The sequence below is a fragment of the Dermochelys coriacea genome, chromosome 22 (assembly GCF_009764565.3).
Source record: "Dermochelys coriacea isolate rDerCor1 chromosome 22, rDerCor1.pri.v4, whole genome shotgun sequence".
In the NCBI taxonomy this organism is placed as follows: Eukaryota; Metazoa; Chordata; order Testudines; family Dermochelyidae; genus Dermochelys; species Dermochelys coriacea.
The window spans coordinates 8,867,097-8,889,306 of NC_050089.1; the positions used below are offsets into that span (position 1 = coordinate 8,867,097).

The window sequence follows — 22,210 nt, forward strand, 5'->3', positions numbered from 1 at the left end:
CTGCACCCCCACCCTGCTAGCCTGGCCCCCTGGGCCACCCTTTCCCCTGCACCCCCACCCTGCTAGCCTGGCCCCCTGGGCCACCCTTTCCCCTGCATGCCACCTGCTCCCCTCCAGCCCCCTGTGCCACCCCCAGCCCTGCACTCTTATCTGTCTGCACCCCTCACCATCTGCCTCCCCCACTCTGCATGAGGCGGCGGTGCCCTGTCCTCTTTGCTTTGTGCATCACCTCTTGGTGTCCCCTCCCTCTCCTCATCTGCCTCCAAAGAGGGGCATGTGGCCACCCCCTCTCCTTGCTCTTCCCACCAAGGGGAAACCTCTGTCCCCCAGCCCACACCCCCACCCTTGGGGTAAACCCTTCCTCTGGCAATCTGTGCTCTCCCTAAAAACCTTTTCCCAGGGACCCAATCACTCCCCAAGGGAAGCTTCTCCCCATAATAAATGTGCCCTGCCCAAGGAACCAATGGGACAGGTGGATCTCAACTTGGCTGCCCACCCCACATCAGGCCCAGGCCTGGAGAACAGAGGAGACAACCTGACCACACTGTCACATGCCCCAACATCATCATCTCTATTGGACCCCCACTCCTCCCTCATCAGCCCACAGCTTCCTCCATGTCATTCGGAGATGGTCCCCTCTCCTGTGCTCTTACAGATAAGGGCGGGGCATGGCTGACTAACATTCAGACACACACACCCCTATGGTGTAACCATGGAGCCTGCATCCCATCTGCTCTTGTGGGAGGGAAAGGGAGGAGGCCCATCCCACCCCCAGCCCTCTCAGACCCATAGGGAAATATTGAGACAACTCCTCCCTGGCTGGCAGGATCCAGTTCTAGTGGGCCTTCTAGAGCAGCCAGGTCTGGGGAGAGCTACCTGCTATTACAGACCTCCCTGCTCGTAATACGTGGGCTGTAGTAAGTGAGGAGAGCCTCTGCAGTAGGGATGTGGTGGGGGTATTTCTGCCACTTTAGGGGTAGCTAGAGAGGTGGCAGAAATATCTTTGGAGAAGAGACTAAAGCCGGGCTGCGGGAGGAGAGGGCAGACCGATTCGAGAGGGAGGAAGTTTTGTACCTAAGGTACTGGACTGAGACTTAGGGCTTCAGTTTCTATCTCTGCCACAGACTTCCTGCTTGACCTTGGGTGCACTACAGCCAGGTTTAAAGGAGTGCTCACCGCAGAGCAGCTCCCAGTAGGGCTCCATAGCACCCAATGCGCTGAGCTCTTAGGAACAGCTGGCCACTCACTTTGACTCATAGAAGAGAGCTGAGACCTTTGGAAAATCTGACCCTTCACAAACCTATCTAGAAAAGGAAGACAACCATCCTTTCTTTCTCCTACCCTTCATGGGCCCTGTCTATTTAGATTGTAGGATGTGCCAGGCAGCAACCATCTCTCACTATTGATGTGCACGGCCCCTAGCACAGGGGGCCCTCCAAGCACTACCATAACATCAGGAAATCACTCCCTGGACATAAAGGGAGCAGCAGAGGAGGGGGTGGGTGGAGGAGGGGATCTTAATGGGTAGATGGGAGGGACTTTGAGACAGTGAGGAAAAACACCCCCCCTTTGTCCCTGAAGATGCCCCATGGGGGAAGATACACTTGCCCCCTGCCCCCTCCTGAAGAGACTCACTCCCCTATCCCAAAAACACATCACAGGGTTAAGCAGACCACCCAGCTTCCTAGCTAGAAGACAACCCCAGCGAGGGGGCAGTTTGGGGGTCCTGGGAGCAGAGTGCTGTGAGGAGACAGAGGATCTGGGCCTTGGTTGGGAGTGGAGCGTCCAGGCATGATTTGGGAGAAGCATGTGACTGTGTGACTACATCTACAAACTGAACCAGAGACCTGGCTTCCCACCACAGCTGTGTTTGCAATGGCCATGTTGGTTGTGTGCAACATGGAGATGTGGTTTTGCATTCCTTATGTTCTTCCTTTCAGCTTAAAATTTTCCCTCTCTCGTGGTTCCTGAAAATAGACAGAAAAGTTCCTTGAAGCAGATTATTACTGCAGTTTGAGAGCCACGGGGGATAGGGCAAGACTAGGGAATATTAAAAAAAAACCACACCATTTCAGCTTCCTTAATTATGCTCATTAAGGATCAGGCTTTTAGAGGGCCTGATGGAGAGGAACCCCGAGGCCAGCAGAGACCTTGCAGAGGTTCCCACCAACCCTAGCCCAAGTTGGAAGCAGCTTGCTTTGCCAGCAAAACCCGAGACCTTATAAAAGTCTGACTCAGCTCTTCATCCTGAGGTAGGAATTGAAAGCTTGCAATACATTTGCCTCTGGTATCAAGGGACTGATCCTAAACCTAGTGAGATAAATGGAACTCTTTGCATGGACTTCAACAGGCTTTGGATCAAACCTCACGTGACTCTCCCTCAACCAGTTTCCTTGTCTTTTCCTAACTCCCACCTCTGTTAATGTCAACTCGGTGGCTGTGGGGGCAGGACTGGCTGGTACCCCTGCTTTACAGGAGCAGTAACTGCTCTTGGGCACAGTGCACCCAGCAAACATGGAAGCATGTCCTGATTTTCAAGCAGTGCAAGTGATAGTCACTCAGCAATGTGAATGCTCTGCACTTTGTAAGCCAAGAGCCTCCTTTTCCTAAGGCAGAATACCTACAGCCCCAATTATCCCTCTAGACACCAGAGCAGAGTCCAGAATGCACATGGATCTTCAGTTACATACACAGAACACTGGACAGGATCACACATTACAACAGCAAATAGGACATAACTTTATCTTATCAAGCATCTTTCGTACCAACTTGTAGCCAGTCCCGCTATAGAGTTAAAAGAAACACTTCCAAAGGGAAAAGCAACAGCAAAGAGCAGGAAGGGAGAAAAGGAGTTTAGGTGCTTTATTTATACTTACACACGTTGTTCACATAGCGCACAGTCAACCTGTGGAACTCCTTGCCTGAGGAGGTTGTGAAGGCTAGGACTATACAGGGTTTAAAAGAACTAGATAAATTCATGGAGGTTAAGTCCATTAATGGCTATTAGCCAGGATGGGTAAGGAATGGTGTCCTTAGCCTCTGTTGGTCAGAGAGTGGAGATGGATGGCAAGAAAGAGATCACTTGATCATTACCTGTTCGGTTCACTCCCTCTGGGGCACCTGGCATTGGCCACTGTCGGAAGACAGGATACTGGGCTGGATGGACCTTTGGTCTGACCCAGTATAGCTGTTCTTACGTTTTTAGAGTCAACATAGTAGGTTCCAGATTTAAGCAATGAAAAAATTCTTTCTGCCCAGAGACAGCTACTCCTGGCGTTTTCAGCTGGGTTTTTGCCCGCCTTCTAAGAAAAAAAAAAAAAAACACCAATTACACATATACTAACGAAGCTAGCCCTGGGAGGCATCAGAAGTATTGTTAGCCTGTGACAGATGGAGCCAGACCGACCTTGCTCCTGGTACATGGCTTTCAGAGATGAACAGCAGAAAGAAGGAGCCATCATCATTCATCGAGAGACTGAAAATATGTTAGTCAGTTTGGAGAACGGGGGTCGGTTCACACCCTTGTTTTTCCAGTCTAATTTGTTAATTATATAAGATGCTTTCCCTGCTGTTTTCACACTTCATTTCTATTTGTAGCTGTATTTGTTTCAATAGAGATGGGAGAGTCCCTTCACTGTGTGTCATTTTGGGACCAAGCTACGATGAAATGAGGACAATAGGGCAAGTGGTTTTAGGCAAGTGGTTCTCAATCTGGACTATACCAGGACCCCTCAGAGCTCCTGCACAACCTGCTGGGATCGAGCCAGGAGACCCCTCCCATTTAGCCATACAAGAAGGGCATGATAGCCATGAGCCCCTGATCTAGGTCGAAGAGCCAGTCCAATGGTTAACTGGACTGGAAGTAATTCACACGCACATTCCAGAGACCAGCTGAGGAGCACTTGCAGCTGTCACTGAAGTCAATGGGAGATACAAGTGTTTGCCACCTGAGGATGGCACAAACCTACTTCACTGGGGCTGGGGGCATTCTTGCCTGTCCAGAAGGCCAGCATTTGGCTTTCACACCAATTACATCCCATAGGGCTCAGACTAGGAATCAAGAGACCTGATTTCTATTCCCTAGGGCTTCAGTGGTGCATACATTTATATTACCGTAGCCCATGGACCAGGCCCCCTCATCATGCTAGGCATTGTACACACACACACACATCAAAATGCTCTTTTGCTAAAGACCATACAATGGTGCCTTGTGCGAATCCTCAGCATAGGGTTGAAACCCACCCATTGCAAATGGAGTTTCAGGCTTAACTCTGAATTTTCAGGCACATAGCAGGTTGGGTCACAGACTGACGCAGTTACTACTGAAGCCTGTGATAACATCACTAGAGCCAGCTGGGGGGCTTTGGTGCTTAGCTAAGCCCTTAATTTTGATCAAAGCTCGTGTGTGTGCGCGCGCGCGCGCGCGTCCTCGTCCGTCCACCTCCCTCCCATCACAGGAGCAAGTAGTCTAGGATGCTAGCCCTGTGACCCAGGCACCCCCACGCCACAGCAGCCACCACACCAAGACTGCCAAAACCCACCCATGCCACATGCTTTAACTCCACCCCCTGCAAGGTAGCTCCATCAGCTGGTCCCACAAGATGGGACCTTCAACCCCCATCCCCTCTGGAGACGACCAGTTGGAACAGACAAAAAGGTATCATGGCTTTGATGGAGGGGATGCACTCATTCCTGATGTCCCTGCCCAGTGAGCTAGGGCAACTCGGGTGTAAATCTCCATCAAGGCACTTTTTAAAGAACTGAACTTTCAGCAGCAAAATGAGGACATCCCCAGCCCTCATACATCTCCCTCTCCTTTTCCCCTCACTGACCTGTGGAGCCCGTCTTCTCCGGAACCACTACCCGCTCATTTGTTGTGCCGGCTGCCTCTGAGGAGCCGTAAAATCCATATTTTCCAATTCATTGGGAGAAAATAAAAAAAAAAGTTACCAAACATCAGGATTGAAACTTCAATAACTTGGCCTCTGCTGCTTCTATCCCACAACCAAAAATACACCACAACCATGTCATGCTAATTATGGATGAGTCAGTTGACAACTGGCCACTGTTAAATTTAAACCATCTTTAAATAACGAGAAAAAAATCCTCACTTTTTTTTAAAATATAAAAGATTACAACTAAAACACTTAGAATAGATTCAGCAGCAGACTCAGCTGGTGCAAGCGCACGTAGCTGAATGTGCACCAATCGAGCTGCACTGATTACGCTAGCTCATGAGATGCTCCTCTGCATTACAGAGTAGAGGATGACTGGCCAGGATCCTTAGACAACACCTGGGCTCAGATTCTGAGCTCTCACATGTTGAGAGAGATGCCACAGGGTCAGCTTACTCCCTTCCCCATCATTGGTCTGGCCAGGCCTCGGTTTCCTTTCTGTAAGTCAAACAGTACCTAGCTCGGGCTTCCAAATTATATTTTCCCTTCTGGGGTTTGGTTTATTAACAGACAAAGTTCCACTCTACACAAGCCTGCTCCTGAGGGCTGTCTGTCTAAAACCCCCACCACACCGGACATCTTCCAGAGGGCGCTCAGAACTCTGCCTCATGCAAGCCACAGAGGCAGTCATGTATTCCATCTGGAATCCCCCAAATCACTGCTTTCGTGGGCTCTGGAAGAGGCACACTGGGCCTTGCACGTGCCAAAGGGCCACTCCCCTGGTAATGGTGGACCGGCAGGACCCCAGGCCTCCATCACAAAAGAATAAGCTGAGGCCCTGATCCTGCAAACACTAAGGCACAGAAATAGTGGGACAACTCAATGGGTGAAATCCACCCCCACACAGAGGGCCTGCGTGAGGTCAGTATGTCACTTAAGCCTTCAACAGGGGCTTAATGTGCTGGCCCTGTGCCAACGGGGAGATTTCACTGTATTTGCATAAAATTACTCATACGTTTAAGTGTTTGCAAGATCAGGATGTGAATCTCTTAAGGCTTGATCCACAAGGAGATCTGTATCCCACGTCAGGAATCTGTGTCCTATGTTTGAGGGAGGGGCACAGCATCCCATAACATCCCACATTTCAGGGGTTCTGTATCCCATGCATCAGATCTGATCATCTCACCTCTGCCCCCCGCACCCCAGTTCTCAGAGCAGGGAGCCTCCCTGTCCATGCTGCAACCCTGAGAGCGATGGGGTCAGGGCAGAGTGCTTTTTCTTTTCCCCAGCACACACAAGCCCCCTGAAAATGAGAACTTAAAATGGAGATGCTGAGCCAGCCCTAAGTGTCGCTGTGAATATAATGAAGCTGTGATCTGAAAAACAAAATAGCCCCTTGACTGAGCTTTTGAAGGACAAATGGGCTCAAGTTTGCATGTGGCTTGCACTGGGTCTTTTCTATTAAGTGCATTTCTCCTTTCGCTTTCCCTGGGTGATCAGCTGTTCATTCCTGGCTCATAGTAGCAGCTGGCTCACACAGGCGACTCTTCCGACGTTGCGCTCCTCCTCTGGCACCAAGTCTCAGAACAATCCACCTGTGGTATTTAAAGAGAGACGTGGTAATTCATGCAGGGAGGGTCAACTGAATCAGATTTGCAACTCTCCCTCTCATCAGCCAGTTTCCAACGTATGGTGTTAGTCATCAATCCCACCAGCAGACTGACTTGCACAACAGTCACCGTATCAGGCTGTAGGAATCGTGTCATGTCTTATTAACCTCATCTAAGGATTCAGCTTTGGTAATATAAACCCACAGTCTTATCTTGTCAGTTTTGTAACAAATTGTAACAAAACCATCTCTTAATCTCCCCTCTCCTCTGCATTTCCACCTGGCCCAAGAGAAGTGGAGAGAATGCCTTCTGATGGAAGCAAATTCCTAACACTTCAGGAAGAAGGAAAAGCAAGATTCAAGCAGTCATTAGGCCCAATCCTGCAAGCTTTGTTCACGTGCATGATATTTACTCATGCAAAAAGTTCCATTAGGATAAATCCTTACTGCCTTCCTCACATTTCACTTCAGTGGGACTTCTCCTCAGGTGAGTAAAGGGTGTAAGCTTGGACTCATTTAACCTGATCTCACTGCGCCGAAGTCAATAGCAAAACTCCTATTAACTGCAGTGGGTGCAGGATTCGGCCCATTGTGCAATAATTATCACAGGCCTGATCCAAAGCCCATTGAAGTCATACAAAAATGGGTTTGTTCCTGCTGGGTGCTGAGCCCTGATTATGGGGTGCTGAGTATGCTCAGCTCCACTGACTTCAAAAGAAACTGAAGATGCAAGATCAGGCCATAAATTTTCCAACTCAGCTGGCACTTGGGTCACAGGCTGCATTACCAACGGAGACGACTGGGAGGGTCAGACCTTACAGTTGTATTTCTTTAGAGGTCATCCAAACCTCTCATTGTCAGAGAAAATATCAGAACATTACAGAAAATAAATTACTGTCAGATCCTTCCCCAGGTCTAATCCCAGACTTGCCTTCACTGCCCCAACGCAAGTGGACTGCAGGACCCACCCAGAGACCCATTGACATCTGTGGGGTTAACGGTGCAACAAGGACTCAAATGCAGGATTGGGGCCTAGAAGACTGGCCCTGAACGAGCAAAGCACTTGAGCATGTGTTTGACTTGACGCATATGCTTAATGCCTCTCGATGCGGGTAACCACGCCTAAGCGCTTCGTTCGGTTTCAGCCATAGTTAGAATACAGCCTCGGGTCCTTTACTCAAAGGGCTTTTTTATTTTTTTTTTTAAACTCTTGTAATCTCTGTTCCTTTTGGCTGGTTTCTTCCCCCTTCAACTTAAACATCAAAAAAGAGTCATTAACCTTCCTTCTTCTGGGAAGGAAGCTCAAACCCAACAGCCTTGCCAGGAAATGAAGCAGACTGGTTTAGCATCACTAGGCTGAGATTCACCCCTGTGCAGGCCAGGAATGAATTGCTCCCTAACTGAGCTAAGGGAAGGGCTAGAAAGAAGACAAACAGCCTCTATGGGGAAAGAGGAATTCAGCTTTAATATCCTTGCCATGTTAATAACTTAGGGCTGAGTCACAATTCTCAGACATCAGGGGCAGGGAAAGGCTGAGCCGGGGGAGCATTGCAGCAGTGGTCGAGGGGGACTGTCTGAACAGGGCACCAGGAACAGTGCACAAACATTGGCACTTGCTGCACTAGTAGCCAAGAGGGAACATGCCCTTCCCACAGCGCTGCAGTCCCACCACTAGCTGATGCCCTCAGTACACTCTTTGGGGGTGCAGCACTAATCCATGCAGCAGCCGCCGCACTTGCATTCAGCCCATGCCATCAGCTGCATTGTGCACAAGTGCACTAGGATGTTAGACCCTTTGTATGGCTCTCCCCCTGGCCCACACAGCATATACCTTCGGGGAAACTAGAATTTGCCCCGTAGGATTTCAGCAGCAACATGTTGAACAAGATATCCCATACAGAGCCTGACTGTCACTTCGAGCACTTTGCACTGCTCTAGCTCACCTTTCTTCACGGAAGTGACTCGTTGGCCCTGGGCTCACAGGGTAGAGAATCAGGTGCCCCGATTTGTCTCCACCCAATGTCCCTTTCATAAAAGCAGCACAGAGCTCAACCTCGGAGCAGAAGGAAATGGGGAGGTGAGAGATTCTGGAGCGCACGTGGATCCTACATTCTCGGCACAGCCCTGGGTGTAAATTGGCATCGCTCTGTTGAAGTCGGTGGGCCACTTTCTCCATTACCCTTCATTTTGGGTGGCTGCCTGCACCAGTGCAACGCTCTGCCATGCCAACTCGCACTGGTGTAGAGTGATTACACAAAGCTGAGGGCCATGGAGAATCAGGCGCAATGTGGCTACACCTACAGCAGCTGAGGATCTGGTCGCACAGCTACTCCCCTTCCTCTACAGCTTGCAACAGCACACTCATACCGGGAAAGTTTCTAACCCACGCGTACAGCATCTCTGATTGGATGAGTAAACCCAGGGGCTCCACTGAAACCAGAGGGGTGGAGCTGAAGTGTGTTTTGTTCACTGACATTAATTGCACTGTAACTGCTTTCATCTCAGATACAACTGTGGTGTATTATCTAGATCATGGGCTCATACAGCAACCCCAGCACAGCTACATTTGCCACCTACGTAATTACTCGTTGGGACAATACGTAATCAAACACGGGAGCCACAGGGTGAGTACAGTGCTCTTAGACAGCTTAGAGACCGCACTGAGACTCGGTTGACTTCATTCATTGTGACGATGACAATACTTAGTGCATCTCCAGCACTTCTCATTAGAGGATCTCAAAGACATTTTAAAAGACATACGAATCACTCCTCAACAGCCCTGGCTGTCAGGTAAGTAGCATTATTCCTGTTTTTTTCACATGGGGAAACTGAGGCAGAGGTCCAGATTTTCAAAAGTGCTCAGATCCCATTTAGGCACCAAAATAAAACGGCCACATTTCCCATAGCGCTTAGCATAGTGGGAGCTGAGCTGGTTGGAGAATCCAACCCCAATTTTGTGTGCTGAGCACTTGAAAACCTGGCCCTGAGTATTTTAGAAAATCTTATCCAGAGAGAGCAAGTGACTTGTCCAAGTCATCCAGGGAGTCAGTGGCTGAACGGGGAGTAGGCCTCAGAGCCAGATGCCCAGCTCCCCATTCTCATCTCTAGACCCTGCTTCCTTTCCTGATCCCTTAACACAGAAAATAGCAACCACAACACAAACTACTGCTGTTCCTGAATCACGAGACCTGGATCTCTAGCACCAAAAGTCCTCCACCCTTTGACTGCTCCCTGCACAGCCCATCCTCACAGGCATGCACAACGCCTGCAGGTGAAGAGACCAGCCCCACTGTGAGTGGCAGGCTTCCAGCTGAGACACACTTCTAACAGATGAGCCCAGAGGGGGAGACCCCTGTTGCCTTTTGGAGCTGCTGCCTATGAATCACCAGGGCTCTGGGCCTGAGCTACAGTGATGTGCAGGATACACAAATGGTGAGTCTTGCTCCCCAACTCGCGTGGGCTCTGTAATTCCAGCTGCTAGAGTGAGAGAGACCAAGAAACTCCTGGAAAACAAAACATTCCTGCACCATGGCCAACAGCTCCTGAAGGTTCAATCTCCAGCTAGCAGAACATCTGGAGAATAACTAGGGCCGTGGGTTCAGTCCCCAATTAGCAGAACACCCGGACAGTCTGCGTTCAATCCCCAAAGCAGAGGAAAGTGAGTGAGACCCGCTCCTATATAGATTAGTTCTGATTGATTACCTAGCCTCAATCTAGATTACCTAGCTAGCTCTTCCCTGCCATCTGAACAAGGAAAAAGCCAGCTGAAGTGACCACCCACTGAGGTTGCAAGTGCACCCCCCTTTGGCAGAAAATGAAAGCTACGCGCTGAGCAGAGCTGATCTCCATGGGTGTGAACTCTATGGTCACTGTGGACAAAGCTGGGAGCAGTGGGGTCCAGTTGAAGAGTCTTATGATAATTGGACCTACAGACATACACTCGTGCTCACAATCAAGGTAAGTTGCTAAGACATCACAATAACCTGTTGGTGGGAAAATGAGCAAGAGAGACAGACTGAATTAGTCCAAACAAAAAGGCCAACTGATTCAAGGACTGTGCTAAGATCATGCCTGGTAAACAGTGTGAGACTGAAAAATCAATGAACCAAAATTGGTGCCTTGGAAATTAGGCTTAATGGTAGACAAACAACAAGAGGAGGGGTCTCTTTCCCCATCACTCCCTTTTGGGTTTGTTAAAAATAAGATTTGGGAGGAAAATATGGATCACCAGACAGCGGCTATGCTACACTGGCTGACGAGAGGAAGTGGAAAGAACTAGCTTCAACATCACAGCTGCCACTCCCACTGCCTCCTGGGACCCTAAGTCTCCTTCATCCTAATCCAGAGAGGTCTTGACCAGACCAGAGGGAGGGAGCCAGATAACATCGCCACCTCTACTGGCTCCAGCTAATCCCAACCACCAGCGGGGAGACTTCCCTGCACACACCTGCCCCGTGTCCTTTCCCTTCTATTTCTTACCTCTCTCCTTTTGTCTTCTGTCTAAAGAGTCTGGTTTAGCTGGCCAAGAGTGTATATTTCTCAACACTGCTCTAAGCCTGTGACCAGAAAGAGGCAGCTAAATGCAGTGTCCCAAACACCTCAATGCTAGTACAAGTGTGCCAGGTCTCAAGCGCGGCTGACAAGACCACGTGCTGGACCTGTGTTTTCCAGCAGTGAGGTTACAAGTCAAAGGCAACCTCAAAGACAGAGCCTGCATTTTCTCTCTTCTGTTTGTTTCTCTCCTGCTTTTGCGGGCGTTTGTCTGGCTTTGCCTGCTAGGAAACGGGATCAGACTTGAACAGCCCATTTCAAGTTAACTTTCCCACCCCCAAAACTGACAGTTACCACCATCTAAGAAACAAGGGGGGTTTCCCTTCTAAAAAACTCGCTCCCGCTAAAGGGAAATGGTTAAAAAGAAAGGCTTCTTTAATGCGTTACATTTCAGATGCTTTAACTACTTTTTCTTTCTGGTATCTTTAATAAAAGGTTGAAAGGATCGTTAGTGGTGTTTGCCATGGGACAGAGCACGCTCAGCTCCTGTATACCAACCCCGAACCTTGTTTAAAGCTGTTTAATGCTGGAGAATGACAGTGTCAGGTGGATCCTGTAACACCTTTGACTCTCTGGGCCCATTTATTCCATCTAACAAGAGACACGGGAGGGACTCAATTAACCCTCTCCACTCCTTCAGGCAATTCTCCCCCATCCCCCAGAGCCATGTAAGGGCAGCCCAGGCATGGCAGCATGAGAGACAAGCAGGCCCAGACACAGAATTTGGACTCTTTGCAAGTCACCATGCTTAGGGAGAGAAAGCAGGCATTTCAGGCCTAGGGAGCAGCCAGCATCATCCCAAGCGTGAGTGGGGCCTTAAGGGAACATCTACACTGCAATGAAAGACCTGCATCACAGCTGCAGCTGGCCCAGGTTGGCTGACCTGGGCTCTGGCTGTGGGACTAGATATTGAATGTAGACATTCGGGCTCTGACACCCTTCGTGGGAGGTGGGTCTCAGAGCCCAAGCCCCAGCCCAAACCCAAAGGTCTGCATGGCAATTTTTAACCTAGCAGCCCGAGCCCCGCGAACTGAGTCAAATGGACTGAGCCATAATCCCACTCATGGGCACTCAAATGCAGGATGGAGCTTTCACCTGCATCTTGAGCTGATAAATCCAGGGGAGCGAAAGGCCACGAGCCAACTTCTCTTCCTTTCATTCATGTCCATTTTCCTGGAGGCTGGCTCCTTGATATCTCCTTGGCTGGTTCTCTTCTCCCCTCCACGTCAGATTCAGGGAAAACAGGCTAGGATTCACTCTGCAATCATCTCTCTCCTCTGCTGACCAAAGAAGCCCAGCTGAGCTTTAAACACAGCTGCTTCCCTCCCTGGCCTTCACAATGCATGGGCTGGAGGAACGGATGGCACCTGACGCAGATCCCCTTGACAGCTGTCTCTCCCAGATTCAACGCCCCTTCCATGAGGCCAGGCGGCTTCATTAAAGAGAGAGTTCAGCTCGGAGGAAGCAAAAGGCACAGCTCCCACTGCTGTGTCACTCTGAGGCCAACAGACTGACTGCAGGGAAACGGCCTAAGGACCTCATATGCTCTCCAGCTGATGCCCAGATGCCCCAGCTGCAGGGAGGAGAGAAGCAGAGCATTGCTCAAAGAGCCCTTCTAGTGGTGCTGGTGTCCCAGGCATTCCCGTGGGGAAGTGAGAGCTGGTGTATCTAACCCTCCCTACCCTCTGTCTCTTGCATTCCCAATGACATCAGGGAGGATGCCATCAAAGGGTTTAAAGGAACAAAACACATGGGTTGGAGCAGGTGAATGGAGTGAAGAGAAAGGGGTGGGGAGGGAGTTAAAAAGACAAGGGAGAAAGACTGAGAAGGAGAAAGAAGCCCAGGGGAAGTGTGAAGCGGCAGAAGATATGGGGAAAACAGAGGAAGAGATGGAGGGAGAGAGACAAGGAGAAGGGAGGGGAAGTGAGGTGAGGGAATGGAGACGAGGCAAGCAAGCAGGGAGAGCGTACATGCATCTCCATCCAGACCCCTCTCAGTGTGATGGAGCTGGGAGGAGCCCACGCACAAGGCCAGGGCTCCGCTATTGGAGATGGGCTGGCTGCAGAAGGGGTTATTTATGGCCCATGCTTGGCCTCCAGTTCACCCTCCGCTTGACATCTCCAGCTCCATCCTGCAGACAAGGAGCACAAGGGTGTCATTGAATGACAAATAGGCAGCCAAGCTGATAGGCTGGGGAGGCCCTTGAATAACTCTCAGGGCACCTCCCTGAGGGCAGGAAATGGGGCAGATGACGAGTCCAGGGGGACGGATGCCAGACAGATGGGATCACCCTGGTTTGAGGGATGGAGGGGGAACGGGATAAACAGCAGGCTCTGAATCAATGCATCCACATTTTTGCCTCACTCTTCCTTCATCTTTCCTTCTTTTGGCAGCCGTTAGGCCTTTCCAGGGACTATAAAGCACATACAAAGGAAGTGCATCCTAGTGGTTAGTGCAGGGGACGGGGCTGGGAGCCAGGACTCCTGGGCCCTACTCCTGGCTCTGGGACCTTGGGCAAGTAACTTCCCAACTGCAGGTCACTCTCCCTCTCTGTTAAATGGGGCTAATGATAAATCCGCTGGAAGGGGGGAGGTGTTCCCCATTGGTTCCCTCCTGACAGTTAGCCAACTGGGCAGCCCAGCCTGCACCCACCCTGCTATGCAGTGGGTGCCACAGTCTCTCTGCTGCACCCTGAAGCCTTTGCACCGAGCATCCCTGCAAATTCCAGGGCGTGTTTGGGAACCTGAGGTACCCTCTGCTCATGGGGGAGCTGAGAGAAAAGAGGAAGAGACAGGGCGGGCAGGCAAGCAGGGACAAGCTGTTCACGGCTGCTGGTACCAATGCCCATCAAACGAGGTGTCCCATTTGGCCTGGGCCAGGCACCGCCCACGATGTAACGATTTCTGGGGTCCCCGACAGAAGCTTCAGAGAGCAAAACACTGAAGTTCAGGAAGGCCAGCCTGTGGCAGCAGAAGTAGGGGAGGGAGCCAGCAGAGCGGGGGATGGTCTGGCTGGGAACAGCCCCCCCCACCTCCTTTTCCTGGCCTGCACCCAAGGTTACTCAGGGGACAGGGATGGTTCAAGACATTCCCCAGGGAGGGGCTGGGATCACTGTTCATTTCAGCCCAAAACACCATGGTTGGATGCGTGTTGTTTTGGTAAGCAACTCCCCAAAAGCTGTGTTTTGGTTCCAAGGGACCCAGATTTTACTGGGGGATGTTGGGGTCAGCTACCAAACCAACAAACCAGTTCTTTGGTCTGCTCGAGCGGGCAGACTGTGCTGGCTCATGCTGCCACACAGAAGGGCCTTCTGGAAACTGGCCAAGAGACTTCGGGAAGCTCAGAGCAGCCTTTGTTAAGGTGTTCAGGGACAGCTGCTGATGAGGGCCCAGGGGCACTATTCATGCCCCTCCCCATCCACACTGGATGCTAGAATAGCCCTCCCCCTCTGGGCTGTGCCTGCAGATTGCACTCGGGTCAGCATGGGAAAACAGTCCAACGTAGCTGCTGTATGGGCTGAGTTTGCTGGATCTCAGCCTAGTCTCCAGCATGGCTGCTGAGAGGCTGGGTGGGCTGAGTTTGCTGGGTCTCAGTCTCATGATATGAAGTTTCACAAATCTCCAGTGCGGCGGGTACTAACTCTGTGGCCGCTGTGGTAGAGAAGCCAAGTCGTGCCTGATCTCCCTTGTTACTGCTGGAACTGATCACCTAGGACAGGGCTGAGGCCCCTCGATGGGACAGCTTGCCGTGTGCCCTTTCCCCGCACTGAACCTAGGCTGTAGGCAAACAGGACATCAGCCTCTAAGGGCCTTTCACCAGCATCATGCACCCAACCTCACCAATTTCTTTCTTTTAAAGAAAAGGGCTCTTCAAAGACCCTCACTTGCCCACTGTCCCTTCTCTGCTCAACCCCGTCCCCGGAGATGCAATACCGAGACATGCTAACCAGCTCTCCACTGCAACGTTCCATTACAATATCCTCACCCTTTTAAATGATCATCTGACGATCGGGAAATCCACCTGTAACAGGATTATTCCGAGTACACAGCATGCCCAAGCTGTCTGCACTACCAGAGCCTGAGCCTATTAGCCATGAGAGAGAGAGAGAGAGAGAAGATAGACTTGCACCAAAAAGAGGTGGGGGGGAACCACAGAACATCTCCCTCTTTGGGGGTGATGGTGAACGGAGAGGAAACCTCAAGTGACAGACAATAGTCTATTCTTGATCACAGATGATGCTCAGATGCCACAACAAGTGGGGCAGTACAATACTTAAAATCGAATCAGCTAACAGAGCTCCCAAGAAAGAAAAAAATCCGCTCATGGAAGAATAATAGTTGTTTTTCCTAATCTTCTTAAAATGGGGAGCATTTAGATTATATTCACCTTGCCCCCTACAAATGAAATAATGGTCAGCCCTGATCTTCAAAGTTCTTTGCAAACACTGAATCCTAACCGTATGCTTATCCTCATTTCACAGATGGGGAAACTGAGGGACACAGAGTAAGGTATTCCCCAGCAAACCTGTGGCAGAGTGGGAAATAGAACTCCCAGCAGCAGTTAGATGCACCAGCCACTGAAATCACATTTTCTGCTCTCTAAAATCCATGTTTTAAAGTGTCATTGGCCACATGTTTGTCTTCAAACCCCCAAATGTACCTGCCATGCGGCATCTCCAGAAGACGCCACATCTCTAATTAGCTGAGTCATTTTCTTTATACAATGAACGTTTTTAAAAAATTATAGTCTACATCAAAACGTGCAGATAGAGTGTAGACTGTGTGTTGGGGGTCTAGATGGAAAATTAGACAGCCCAATCTTCCAGGATTGTTATACTGCTAAGGGACTCAACAGGTGCTTAATGTTCCTTCAAGATCTTGGTTTTCTTAATGCCAAACTTTTACCCAGCATCTTGGCCCAAAGTCACCCTGGCTGCGTAGTCTATGGACTTCCACTTGTTTTCACCAGGGACTCGTGTAGCACTTTGCCGGCACCAAAGGTCAGTGGCCAGCAGGTGGCGCCAGTGGGAATCATATCTAGCTAATAGCTTCAATAATGATAAAAACAAATCCATAAATCATGCACAGGGATTCTGTGGCACTGGCCTTTATCCACCCCTCCCACTTCAGGATCATCCTGTGGTTGCATTTCTCAAGCAGCCAGGCCATGCACCCATCATCACTCAGCCAGGATGCATTTCTGGGACACAAGGACCATGGGCAGGCTGGGACCCTTGGCAAAGAGGATCAAGGAGGGAGTTAACTGAAGCACAAACCCCTCATGCCAGGAGCAATGCAACTGGTGGGGAAGGGGACTGAAGCCATAGGTTCTGGATCGATTCAACCAGGCTGGCTTCTGCAGACGGAGTGACGGGGAAGGGGATGGGGCAGGCCTGCTCTAGGCCACACAGCCTTGGGTTGGTAGGACTAAACAAGGGGTTTGTTCCCTCTGCAGGTGTCCACAGCAGGAGAAGCATGTGTTCACATGGGGAGATGAAAAGCCCTGGAGTCCAAGGACAGAGATGGCTCTGCAGGGCAGAGAGGTGACCCCTGTAGATCTCCCTCGGCTTAGTGCCTGCACAGAGGCATCCCAGCTTGGGCAAGGAAGGGGATACTGTAACAAAGAGCACAGAGCCAGACTTCTTCCGTCTGGGAGCGCGCATCCCACCTTCCCCTCTGGATGGGAAACCAGACAGGACCTGGTTCCTGGCCCCAACATCCCCTCTTCTGCGTCAGTGGTTCTCAGCCAGGGGTACGAGCATAGGTACAGAAACTACAAGTGTGCGAGATGCTGCAGCGCCACCAGGTTTTGTGCAGGGCTCTGGCTGCCAGCACCATGCCCGGGGGCTCTACTGCCAGCCCCGTGCCTAGGGGCTCTGCACCCGGGCTCAGCCATCTTACCCCTGTCTGCGTTCCTCCCTTCTGGAGCCACGGCCCTGCTCCTGGACCCAGCTCTAAGGGTCAGTGAGGGGCACAGACAGGGGTAAGGGGGGCAGAGCTCAGCACCCCCACTCTGAAAACTGCTCCAGCACCAGTGGTTATGTGTACCCTGGGGGCTGCAGACATGTTCCAGGTGGTACATCAACTCATCTAGATATTTGCCTAATTTTAGAACAGGCTACATAAAAAGCTCTAGCAAAGTCAGTACAAACTGAAATTTCATACAGAATGACTTTTATACTGCATGGTATACTATACACTGAAATGTAAGTACAATATTTATATTCCAGTTGATTTATTTTGTAATTCTAGGGTAAAGATGAGAAAGTCAGCAATTTTTCAGTAATAGCGTGTTGTGACACTTTTGTCTTTTTAGGTCTGATTTTATAAGCAAGTGGTTTTTAAGTAAGGTGAAACTTGGGGGTACACAAGACAAATCAGACTCCTGAAAGGGGTACCGTCGTCTGGGAAGGTTGAGAGCCACTGTTCTATATTGCAGGGGACGCACCAGAAGGGCTGTGGGGAGCTGTTCGGTCTTGGCACTCCTGCTGGCCCAGCTAGTCCGTGTCAGGCACGGGGGTGGTTTTGTCCGGCCCACAGGGGAGCCCCCCTGTGTGGGGCGTGGCCTTGTCTTCAGAGCCAAAGGGCTCAGTAACTCCGGAAAAAAGTCAAATGAAAAACAGAGAAAGGAGGATGCGGGGAGGGGGGCTGCCCCCTTCAAGAGGAAAATAGCTGGTCTCAGAGCATCGTTTCCCCGGGTCTAGATGTGCACAGCTGAACGTGAGTCTTTGCTTATCCATCGCCTGCCAGATGCTGCAAGACACATGAATGGGGGAGGGTAGGAAGCGAAGGGCCTAGGGAAGGTAGGGACAGTTGTCTCACTGCCCAAAGATTTGTTTTCTTTCACCTTCCAGTCTAGCTTTTCCTGGCCGTCTCCCACTCTGTGCCATACCGTGCCCACCCCCACCTCCCTTGGGCTTGCTCAGCTGGTGGGACCTGATGCTCTTAATATAAAGAGAAATAAAGGTTGGCAAAGTCACCCTGCAAATGCCGCCAAGTAACAGACCATTTGGGCGACGTTCAGCAGGAAAATGAGCTGGCTCTGGGGAGAGAGAGGAGTTGGGTGGATCTCAGCCCAGGTGGCCAGAGCCCAGACTTTCACTAGGACAGCAGAGGCCAAGGACGGAGTGGGCTGTTATGCTGAGGCACTCCAGGCTATGGCTGCATCTCTAGCTCAGGGCAGCGGCCACAGGAGAAGGCCAGAACCTGGAGGGAGACGCTCTACTGATCTGTTCTCTGGTTCCCCTCCAGCCCACAAAAGGAAAGATACCAGGAAGGGAGGGTGGTTGTACATCTTGGCATGGGGGAAGGAGGAAGAACATTGCAATAGCTGCAGTTTCTCCTTGCAGGGCTGGAATTGTGCACGTCGGAGAAGTGGAAAATGGGATGGATTAGTATTGAGCCTGTGGGATATCCCCACCTGGCCAGTCCCCTTTCAGTGCTCCAGAAGGAGCATTAAGCCCCCCAGTCCCTGCCCACATGGGGAAAAAAAAAATCTCCATCTTAAACCTGAACCTGGTGACGCTCTACCCCAGTGAGCAATGAGGACTCTCTGCATGCCTCTAATCCTCTTCAGCCACTGAGGTCCAGACCCTTCTCTGGAAAGCCTGGGGAAGGGACCCTTTACAAGGCAGGTGGAGGAGGGATTTAGGAAGAAGAAGCAGTTGATCCACCCCTCCTCACCACACAGCCATGCCCAAGTGTATTATTTATACCTTTTCCACTACCTGATCCTGATCAACCCAAACCACCCGCTCCACTCCTTGCTCTGGGAGCAGCAGGACCACGGACAGTTCACAGTGCATCAGCTAGGGCCCTGCCTCTACAGAGTATTATCCCCAAAAGAGATCTGCCCAGAGCAACTTCCACAGGAGGCCGGGTTAGGCCAGCTCCTGCCCATTCAGCCATGCAAGCTGCTGAGCCAGGAGGTGGGTTCCTTCTTCCTTGCCACCTGGAACTGCTGTCTGCCCCTCTCCCAAGGAGAATGGTGCCCCTGGGTTCTGGATCTATCCATTCTCTGCCATAGCAGCGGTTCTGTTCTCATCTGCCACCGTCTACAGGACACATGCCGGCCCAGAGTCCAGCCTCCCTGTAAGCACGGCCCAGCTGAGGGCTGAACCCACTCCAGATTCTGGCTATCGCTTAAACACAGCAGCTTTCAATCCTGCCAACTGCCGAGCACCTCCTGGGCACTTAGAGTGTCCCCATTCCTACTGAGTTCACTGGGAACTGAGGGCACCCAGCATCCTGTTGGATTGGTCCCTCAATCCCAAAGCATGTCCAGCCCAAAGTGCTGGGAAGGCAACATGTATTAGCAGTTAGAGAAGGGTTCTGGTCCAGGATCTGCCACTGGCCTGCTGTGCAATCAAGGGCAAGCTCTCTCTTTATGCCTCAATTTCCCTATCTGTAAATGGAGGCTAATGACACCCCCTTGATGGGACTGCAAAGCTGAAGGAATTATTCTTTTTCAAGTGCTTTGAGACCCTCAGGTAAATGGTGTTGTAGGAGAGCATAATAAATATTCATATAATGGCCAATCCTGCATGGACAAATTGTTGGGTTTGTTAGTGGCACCGAGAGCTCTCTTTGCACAGCTCCTTGTTGTGCTGGGTGCTGTACACACCCACAGTGAGAAGTGGTCTCTGCCGCCAAAACCTTTCAATCTAAGTAGGCAGAAAGCATGGGGGGAGGGGGAGAAACCGAGGGGTAACATGAGGTACACGAGATCACAGCAGGCCAGTGGCCGAGCCAGGAATAGACACAGGGCTCCCCATTCTAGCAGCCTGTCCACTGGTCCAGAGAAGGCCTGGGCAGCCTTTCCCAGCTCACTGCCATGGGCCAGGCCATTTCTTCACCAGGCTGCAGGTTGCAGTCTTCCTTCCGTTCCTGTGCATGGAGCTGTTGCACCCACACCACAGCCCCAGAAAAGCGCTCAGGACCCGGTGCTCAGGCTTTGGCCTGCCTGATTCACCACCTAGATACTGAGCACCAGAGAAATTCTCTGACATGCCCTAGGAGCAGCTCTGTCATTTGCCTCTTTCCATCTCCTCCCCCTGTGCCCCCAGCTCATGTGACCAAGAAGCCAGGTGCCACAGAAATACAGGCAAGCGAGCTGCAGAGCCTGGCAAACTCAGAGCACAGCTGGGCCCTTCATGGTCTCATCCACCCCCACAGGTCTGCCAGCGACACTGCTGTGGGACCATTCACTCCGGCACTGAGAGACGCTCTGACAGATCAAGAAGCTGCTGAGAACATTAGTTTAAGCTTCCAAGAGCTGTTTAAGTCAACCAGGGGCCAAACCCACAAGCCGCAAGTACAAAGGTCGTGGCTGGCAGTTAGATCCCAAACAGCACAGGGGGAAAAAGACTCCCTGACCTGCTTCTCCCAAAGTAACAGGGTCACCATGAGGGGCAGCACAGGTCACTCCCGTATCAGCCATGAGAGAGAACACCTAGGGAGTGACATTACGTAAAACGTGCCACCTGCTGGCTGAGTTTCCAGGAGCATGGCTCCAGTCCCTAACCAGAGAGGAGGGCTCGAGGTAGCTCTTGACTGGCAAGCCCCTCACCTTCTTGTCCACCACACTCACCATGCAACAGCAGACTGGATACTTATCTTTAATCAAGAATGGTACTCATCTGTCTTTATTAGCTCTCCTAGAAAGACAGTCCTCCCCTTACTTCTCTCCTCTCCCACCTATCCATCTTTGTTCCCCTTCCCTCACCCTCCTTTGCTGAGGAAGGTCACTGAGAGGAGCCATCGGTCCTGACAAGGGGCTACAGCCTGGATCCCACAGGACCCTCCATCCCTGGTTTCATGCAACACATGGATCAGACCACTGGGCTTTTGGCTCTGGTATCCATCCTCCCGGCCTGGCCAGTTCCAGATGCTCTGAGGGAAGGCAGCTGGGGCCGGTTCTGCAGCTCTGTCCATCTTGGGCTGGCTGGGGGGAGTGGAGACACCTGCCTGGGAGCTGTGGCTATCAGCCTATGCCCTAAAGCAGGAGGTTTGCTTCCCCCAACCTTGGTGTGCATCACAGATTTTGGCCCATAAACCCCCCAATTCTCCCCGCACATCCCAGTGGGCCGCCTCCTCTCCCTTTCTATCCCAGGCATTGTGTTACTCATGCTTCATGATGACATTTCCTTCCCTGAATCCCATTTATAGCCTCCATGACCTTTCCCCAAGCTCACATACTCCCTTTTCCTCCCTTACACACACAGCTCCAGAGGGCCCCTCCCCAACAACCCACCAAACCCTGAAGCCCAACCACTACACTCACTAGTGTCCCCTCCCCCCCCCCCCCCCAAGAGAAGCTCTCCCTTGGGAGGAAGGGCTTCTTATATTGAGAAGGCACTTACAATTAACTGGTCTGCCTCCCTGCTCTTTCAAATTCCAGATGGTCTGTAATTCTTGCTGGGGAGCATTAGAAAGGCCTTTTCATCGGAGCGCCTATAAAGTCAGAGCTCTGGGAATCTGCCCCCTTTCACTGCGTGGGAGGAACTTGTCAGGCAGTTGTGGGCAGGGCAGGGGAAATGGGATTTTAAACACACAGGTTGGTTTCTTTCACTTTATCTTAGTGCTTCAATGAAAGGTCTTCCCCCCTTCACCCCACCCACATGCTGCCAAGAGTTAAGTGCCACTGGAATTCTGGGATTTTGCTGTCATTTCAATAGTGGTTTTATTTGGCAATATGTACACTTCTTTGGGGGGGGGTTAGGGTGTACGAAGGGGGTAGAAAGATGGCATTGGTTGGGGGAGGAAGGATGTGATCAAGGCGCAGAACTGGGGGGTAGGATTCCTGGGTTCTATTCTCAGCCCTGCTGCTGAATCACTGGGTGACTGGGCAAGTAACATCCCAGCTCACTACCTCTGTTTCCTCATCTCTTGCAAATGCCAGTTCCCTACCTGGAGAGGGAGGGGAGATGTAGGTCACGGATGTTTCTGAAGTGCTTTGAGACCTGCTCATTGCACATGCTAGGACAGCGAAACACATTAAAAAAAATACTTAGTTCTTGCATTTCCCAGGGTCTCCCCTGGTGTAAATCAGCCCCCTTTACTCCAACTAAGAATTTGGCCCTTGATCCTCCTCACCCTTTCCCATCTTTTCTTAATCCCTTTGCACAGCCCATCACAATCCTACTGCCCCCCCCCCA

General features: G+C 51.2%; 1 long non-coding RNA gene across 1 annotated transcript in view; it reads right to left on the reverse strand.

Annotated features, from left to right (window-relative positions):
- Positions 1-4,928: 4,928 nt before the first annotated feature.
- Positions 4,929-22,210, reverse strand: part of LOC119846700 — an 81,408-nt gene continuing 64,126 nt past the window's right edge. The window contains exon 4 of the long non-coding RNA XR_005289951.2: positions 4,929-6,490. This is a non-coding gene — a long non-coding RNA (uncharacterized LOC119846700). The remainder of the gene's footprint in view (positions 6,491-22,210) is intronic.